Source organism: Panulirus ornatus, chromosome 2 (assembly GCF_036320965.1).
Source record: "Panulirus ornatus isolate Po-2019 chromosome 2, ASM3632096v1, whole genome shotgun sequence".
Classification (NCBI taxonomy): domain Eukaryota; kingdom Metazoa; phylum Arthropoda; class Malacostraca; order Decapoda; family Palinuridae; genus Panulirus; species Panulirus ornatus.
Genome location: NC_092225.1, coordinates 91,879,988 through 91,887,522, shown reverse-complemented (window position 1 = coordinate 91,887,522; position 7,535 = coordinate 91,879,988). Strand labels below are relative to the sequence as shown.

The window sequence follows — 7,535 nt, the reverse complement described above, 5'->3', positions numbered from 1 at the left end:
TCCTTCTTTTGGAAAATAGAAAAAAAAAAAAAAAAAAACGAGAGGGGAGGATTTCCAGTCAGCCGCTCCCTCCCCTTTTAGACGCCTTCTACGACACGCAGGGAATACGTGGCAAGTATTCTTTCTCCCCTATCCCCAGGGATAATATATATATAAAGAGAATAATTATCACACTGACATTCCAACAGTCCCGTTGTCACCAGAAATCTCACCATTGTCTGATTCATGAGACGTGCGTTTACTATTACAGGCGGTGATGTGTACGTGGATATTTCAATGGGCCTTTTTCAATAATGATGAACGACATGACCCTAACAAAACATGCCCCAGTCTAAGACTATCTTGAAAAAGAAAAAAAAAAAAATAATGTAGAAATTAAATCAGTGAACCGAAAGTTTTTGTGGACTTGACTATTAAAAGGAGAAGGATCATACAGGAGAAAGATAATTCCACGCGTAGTGTTCCAGAGGAGGAGGAGGAGGAGGAGGAGGAGGAGGAGGAGGAGGAGGCATCATAATGGTCAGTCTTCGAGGGACTGGCCTCTATACAGAAACAGTGGGAAGTGGCAATCGCGCCGGAGAACAAGAGATGGTTGAAAAGCGAGAGGCGATCCTATGAAAACTGGTGTGACGGACAGGAGGATTTCCAATCCACTCTCGTTAGTAGAAAGTAGAGGGACGAACATAGCGCAGTATTCCACAGGAGAGAGAGAGAGAGAGAGCGTCGTACGAAACATGCGCATGTCAACCTGTTTTAACCTTGCCAAAATTCATGACGGCACCCGTACGACGCTGAACACTTTCGCGAAGCAGACTTGGTGAGGTTGTTTACGTGGGGATTCCAGGACAGAGTGGCCAGGCCCAGAATATTCATGTCATTGCAGGGTTACATATTGTTGTTGACCTTGAGACTGAAAGGAGTATGTGACTCTTAGAAGGAGATCTAGGGAGAAATTACATAATAGAACTGTACCCTCCTACCACAGGAGACCCCTCTATCCCTTTTGAAGTTCCCGCGAGGGAAATACACGAGATGGCCAAGGCTCAGTCGTACCAGATGGGGGGCGGAGGGTTAGAAGCAGAGTCCTCCAAAGCTGAGTTTAAGGAAACAATAATAAGGTTAGAAAGAGAGCAGCTTTACCAGGTGTAAAAGCTTTATGAGGAAAGGAACAGAGTAGCCTCGAAAAGTTTTCGAGGAGGTGGAAAAAACCTGCTGCATTTAATGTTTCTGTTTGAACGGCACCTCCTCCTCCTCCTCCAGCAGCCCCCTTTCTAAAGGTAACTATTGGCACCTCGACTAAACTGACTGGAATAACTTACGAAAATTCTTTTCTGACATTCCTTAGGTAAGTTACTGTCTCAGGTGGTGATGCCTCTGTCTCAGCCAAACGCTTAGCAGAGGGTCATTCTTGCGGGAATGGAAGTACTCATCCCCGCTTCTTCTAAGCTTTGGTTCAACCGTTCCTATTCTGAGGCCAGTCAAACAAGGGATCAAGCATATCGGGCTTGGAGAAGCTTTTCTTCCTCCGACTCCCATTCAGCATCTATATCACTGCCCATAATCATTGCAAGCACGTCATCCGTGAGACAAAACGTTCTTGTATTTAAGGAAATGCGTCAACCTCTCCTCGTCATCCACTGATAAGTCTTTTTGGTCTTTAGCTAATGGCATCTCTAACAATTTCTGTCGTTCTACCTTTCCTTCACTTTTCCGTTCTAACTGTACTATAGCTTTGTCACCCCTAGACAAAGGAACTCTTTGTTTCCATTTTCTTCTCTAACTCCACCTTGGATGATTCTACCATTCCTTCACTCCCCGATGTTTCTCTCACTGATCCTATACCCCCTCTCCGTAATCTCTTTCCCGACTGTCAGAAAAGCGCTTCTCTCTCTGGCCATAAATCAAGGTTTACGGTATTGATGGCATCCATCCCCGTATACTGAAAGAGTGTGCCTCTGAACTTGCACTTGTGCTTGCTCGTCTGTTCCGTTTCTCTTCAAAAACCATAACTTTCCCTTCTTGGAAGCATGCGTTGGCACATCCCATCCCTAAGAAGAGACCGTTCTAATCCCGCTACCTATAGTCCTGTTGCTGTGACATCTGCCATTTCCAAAGTCTCTGAATCTCTCCTCAATTTCCATATCCTCAGACATCTTGAATCTCTCAAGTCTTCTCGCTGATTATCAGTATGGCTTCCTTAAGGCGAGATCCATTGGTGATATTCTTTCCCTATCTCACTAACGTCTGGTTATCATTCTGAATGATATCTGGCAATCTTATGTGGTTGCCCTTGATAAATCCAAAGCTTTGGACAGGATGTTGGCATCGGGGTCTCATCACTAATAAGCTCCCCTCCCTCACTTTGCTCCCTCATATCTATCTTCCTCTCAGGCCGATCTGTCGCCGTGGATCAGCCTCTCTCTCCTTCTCCATGAACGGCGGTGTTCCTTAGATTTCTCTCCTGTCTCCTACACTTTTTCTTCTTTTTCATCAATGATTTTCTTTCTTCCACAAATAATCAAATGCACTCGTACGCTGACGAATCAACACTTCATTCCTCCACATCCTCCAACTCTGCTGCTGTTTCTCTCCTTGATCTGCATCTCGCCTCGACACAACTTCCTCAAAAAAAAGTGAGAAAAAAACCAGACTTGGACATGAGGAAGATGAAATCAGATTAATGCCTCTAAGACCCACTTTCTGATTTACTCTCTGTCGAAACTCCGTGACATTAAAGACTGAAAAAAAAAATAGATAAAAAGGGGGAAAATAATCATGATGAGGACACGGATAGTAACAGATCGCTTGCATAGTTTTCATGAGACATAATAAGACCTGCAAATCCTGACTCAGAGGCTGTGATCAACTGGACACCAGTGCAATACATACATAGGGCAGGTGTGCTGTTTGTGGCTCCCAGCGGCACTGCTGTATTGCCTTTGGATGCCCAATACTTTGATCCTTATGGATTAACTGAATAGTTGTATCGTCACACTGTGTATATAACTTCACACTGTATGCAGGTGTCGAAATATGAAAATTTCTTCATTACAATACCTGTTTGTGATCATCTATTTGTAATAAAAAGAAGGGCAAAAATTCTACATTCATAGGTCTCTATCTGTATGTGAATATGAGTGTTCATGAACAAAAATACATACAAGTGTGCCTGTAGAAACACCACTAGGAAGAGGAAACACGAGAATCCTGGGCACTTTCGTGTATTACCATATCTTCAGAGGACTATTTACAGAGAAACAAGATGTCTTAAAAAATCGCATGTTCACCATATAGCGTCCTAGCTACGTCTCTTTGTCGTATATCAACTGACTTATATTTCTCTCTTGTGTCTCCCCTGATGATGTGATTATTACACGAAAGTGCACTTGGGAACTTATCGTGTTTCATTTTCTCCATGGGCTCTTAAGAATATACTTGATTATGCGCAAAATTGTGATACTTTTCAATATATATATATATATATATATATATATATATATATATATATATATATATATATATATATATATATATAGGGGATAGGGGAGAAAGAACACTTCCCACGCATTCCCCGCATGTCGTAGAAGACGACTAGAAAGGACGGGAGCGGGGGCTAGAAACCCTCCCCTCCCTGTATTTTAGCTTTCTAAAAGGGGAAACAGAAGGAGTCACGCGGGGAGTTCTCATCCTCCCCGAAGGCTCAGATTAGGGTGTTTAAATGTGTGTGGATGTAACCAAGATCAGAAAAAAGGAGATAGGTATTATATTTGAGGAAAGGAACCTGGATGTTCTGGCTCTGAGTGAAACGAAGCTCAAGGGTAAAGGTGAAGAGTGGTCTGTGAATGTCCTGGAAGTAAAGTCGGGTTGGTGAGAGGACTAGAGCAAAGGAAGGAGTAGCGCTACTCCTGAAGCAGGAGTTTTGGGAGTATGTGATAGAGTGTAAGAAAGTAAACTAGAAAGATATGGGTAAAACTGGAAGTGGATGGAGAGAGATGGGTGATTACTGGTGCCTATGCACCTGGTCATGAGAAGAAAGATCATGAGAGGCAAGTGTTTTGGGAGCAGCTGAGTGAGTGTGTTAGCAGTACAGCAGAGTCATGTAATACTCCAATGTCGGAAACAGAATGTGTATAGCCTTGTTCCCTCATTAACGCCACGAAAAACGAGCCATACTGGTCAACATGACACCCGTGTTCATTGTATCCAGTGTTGACTCTTACTTATAAGATGGCTCAGCCAGTCCGACATGGAAAATGCAATTGTAACGTTTGTGAAATTCACTATGAAAAATAATTCTGCAAGGTATATTGCTTATATTTGTTTAAAAAAAATAATTCTCACAAACTGCTGACAACAATGCAATGAGGTGTATATTAGTATTGCCTTGAACACCTGTAGGTGTCCAATTATTCTTCTAATTGATGGTTACACCTTAACTTTGGCGTTTATAATCAATCTTTGGCAGTCGACAGGTCTGAGGTACAAATAACCAACCAACCAGGCAATCGGCGCGAATAAAATACATTTAAATGAGGTAAGGAACTCTCAGATTGTTAGAATATGCAAAAGTTTATCAGCATTTCAATTTATATATATATATATATATATATATATATATATATATATATATATATATATATATATCTTTCTTTTTTCATACTATTCGCCATTTCCCGCGTCAGCGAGGTAGCGTTAAGAACAGAGGACTGGTCCTCTGAAGAAACATCCTCATCCAGCCCCCTTCTCTGTTCCTTCCTTTGGAAAAAAAAAATTTGCTGTGTATATATATATATATATATATATATATATATATATATATATATATATATATATATATATATATATATCAAAGTTTACCATTAACGTGTTAATTCTTTCAATGATAGAAAACGAGATTTTCTATGGGTAACAATAAGTTTGATCACAGTCAAATATAATATCTTTATCAAAATGAAAATAAATTTCTATATAAATCCACATTCACAATTAAAGAAGGAAGAAAATTCAAGTTAAAACTAGATATATTCAAAGAAAAAAAAATATGAATCAATAGTCGAGATAGAACAGAAATATTCAAATAGTTTCACAACAGTGATTCATATTACGTAAGTGATTTGAATATCCAATCTAAACTGTCGATTGCGAAGACATGAACCTGTCTTATCTTCTCGCATTCTTGGGTCAAATGCAACCGTGGATACTGTGCCGACTGGGAGGTATTCGCCTCCACGTCGGCCCAATACCCACAAATCTTTCATTTCCACTACTTATATCTATTATTGATATTTATTATTATTACATCAAAATTACAATTTTTTTGATAGGTATTTAGGAGTATCAGTCATACACTAAATAGGGTTGCAGGCCTAATGACCTTCCTCATAGGTCGATGGCCGTAAAACCCGACAACAACAAAAAATGAATTTTGTCAAGGTTATCACATACACAGGATAACTTTAATGTCTATGTGACCAGCTAAAAACAGGCCACTGAGGTCACATAGAACAATAAATACTCCATTATGCAAATAGACTTTGTAATCATACAAGAATCATCATCGTTTAAACCCTCCTGCTTTCAATCACTAAGGCTGATCGACCATCCTAGACGATAATCGACCATCCTAGAGGAAACATCTTTTCCTTACAAACATCTATCGACCTTTTTTTTTTCCTTTTCTTTATTAACCTTCACATTATCAGTGAACCTCTTGTCTTTGCATCCACCTCACCCACACTCATTTCCCACTCACTGCCTGGCTGCTCCAGCTAGCTAGGGGATCTTTGTGTCTGGAGTTTGGACATAAGAAAGGAATGCAAGATTACCATCCTGTGTATTGCTATCATTCATCTGGGATTGGTCCAACAATATGACACCGTAATGATTCTTAATAAGAGGATTTCAGTTACCCCCCAAAAAAGTGTGATAAAACCATAAATATGGCGATGTTTGCGTGCCCGATTTGGAGAGAGAACTAAGGAGGAATAGCTTTTTTTTCTCTCTCTCTCTGACTGGCTCACGAATCGTTAATATATTTGTTTCATCAACTTATTTGAACATTGACAATTCTAATACATTTCGGCAAGTTATTTTTTCCCTCTGATTGGCTACGAATCTTCCCCTTTTACATAACTGTTCCACCAGCTTATCTGAACACACCTTAAGCAATTTCGACATATTTCGTCGTATTCATAGGCTTGGTCATACCGCATACGAAAGTGTTTCGAATGGAATCAATTTGACGAAATCACCGTGAAAAATTTAACAGAAAACGAGCAGAGTAGAGGGTTAACTAAAAACGCTGAACACACACTACCCTTCACTTCTCATAAGAGGCTACCGTGTGGTAGGAGAGTGGCGGTGAATGTGGACTTATCTATAACAAAAAAACGATACGATTCCTCTCATACGTACAAAAATGCACAAGTTTTAAGATCTGTGCCAATACAATTTCAGAAGACCAGGTTGGCTGGTTGTTTGGGTTTTAGGCCTGTTATCAACTGCCAGGGGTCATTAAGAGCCAGCGAACACCTAAGCTCCATCCACCAACCGAAAATACCTTCTTCAGGTGTTGAAGGTAAAGTCTGAGACCACATACACTACCACTATACATGTGGCCCATGTTCATAAGACCAAATGTCAATTTTCAAGGATGAATTATTTAATACCATTTACTGAGAGTTGTGTATCCAGAGCCACTTCATTAATGAAACTATTATTGGCAAGCCTAAAAGGTAACGACGCCCCACCATTAGAGTACTAATCATAAATCACATTACCCTGTAGCACAGATTTCACACCCGTCACAACCCTACACAGAGTCACTGAGAGTGGGTTCTGGACAGTTCATAACCTGCACTTTGGACTGTAGACAACGCAGAAAAATAAACTCTCGCCCAATAAGAATGTGGTCCAAGCGCAGTGAGGAAGCTTGTCGACCCACTTTGAAAACGACGTTAGAGGTTTGGATCCCAAGTCTAATCCTTGGGACTTCTCTCGACTACTGCATACAAGAATGTGACACTGGTAACAATAATCAATTTCTGATGGATATTTCAGGAAGGTAAGGGAAACGACACTTTAGTATTTCCTTGTGCTGAGAATATCTCAGGTTTAACGCATCTCTCGCCACCATATTCGCAAAAGATCGTATGAATCAATCCTCCATTGGCTATGAGTTTGATAACACTACACTGTAAGTAACAGCCTAGAAACAACTTGATAACATTACAATATCTGACATATCTATATGAACGTAGATTCATCTTATAAATGTTATCCATTAAAATTTTCTCGTTTTCTAAACCTTTCAAGGAATTAACATCATACCTGTAATTCAAGTTCCTCTACAATATGGAAATCAACATATATATAAAAAGTTATAGTTAAATTCTATAAAATGATAATGTATTTCAGCTTGGTTAAAATCAAAAAACAATCCGATTAACCTTAAAAATAAAATATCGAAGGTTTCCAAACACAAGAATTCCTTAAATAAATCTAATATAGATTTCATGTCGGCTATTTTTAGCAAC

General features: G+C 39.7%; 1 protein-coding gene across 1 annotated transcript in view; it reads right to left on the bottom strand.

Annotated features, from left to right (window-relative positions):
- The window catches only part of LOC139758338 (uncharacterized), a 266,694-nt gene that overhangs the window by 202,117 nt on the left and 57,042 nt on the right, over positions 1-7,535 (bottom strand). The window lies entirely within an intron of this gene.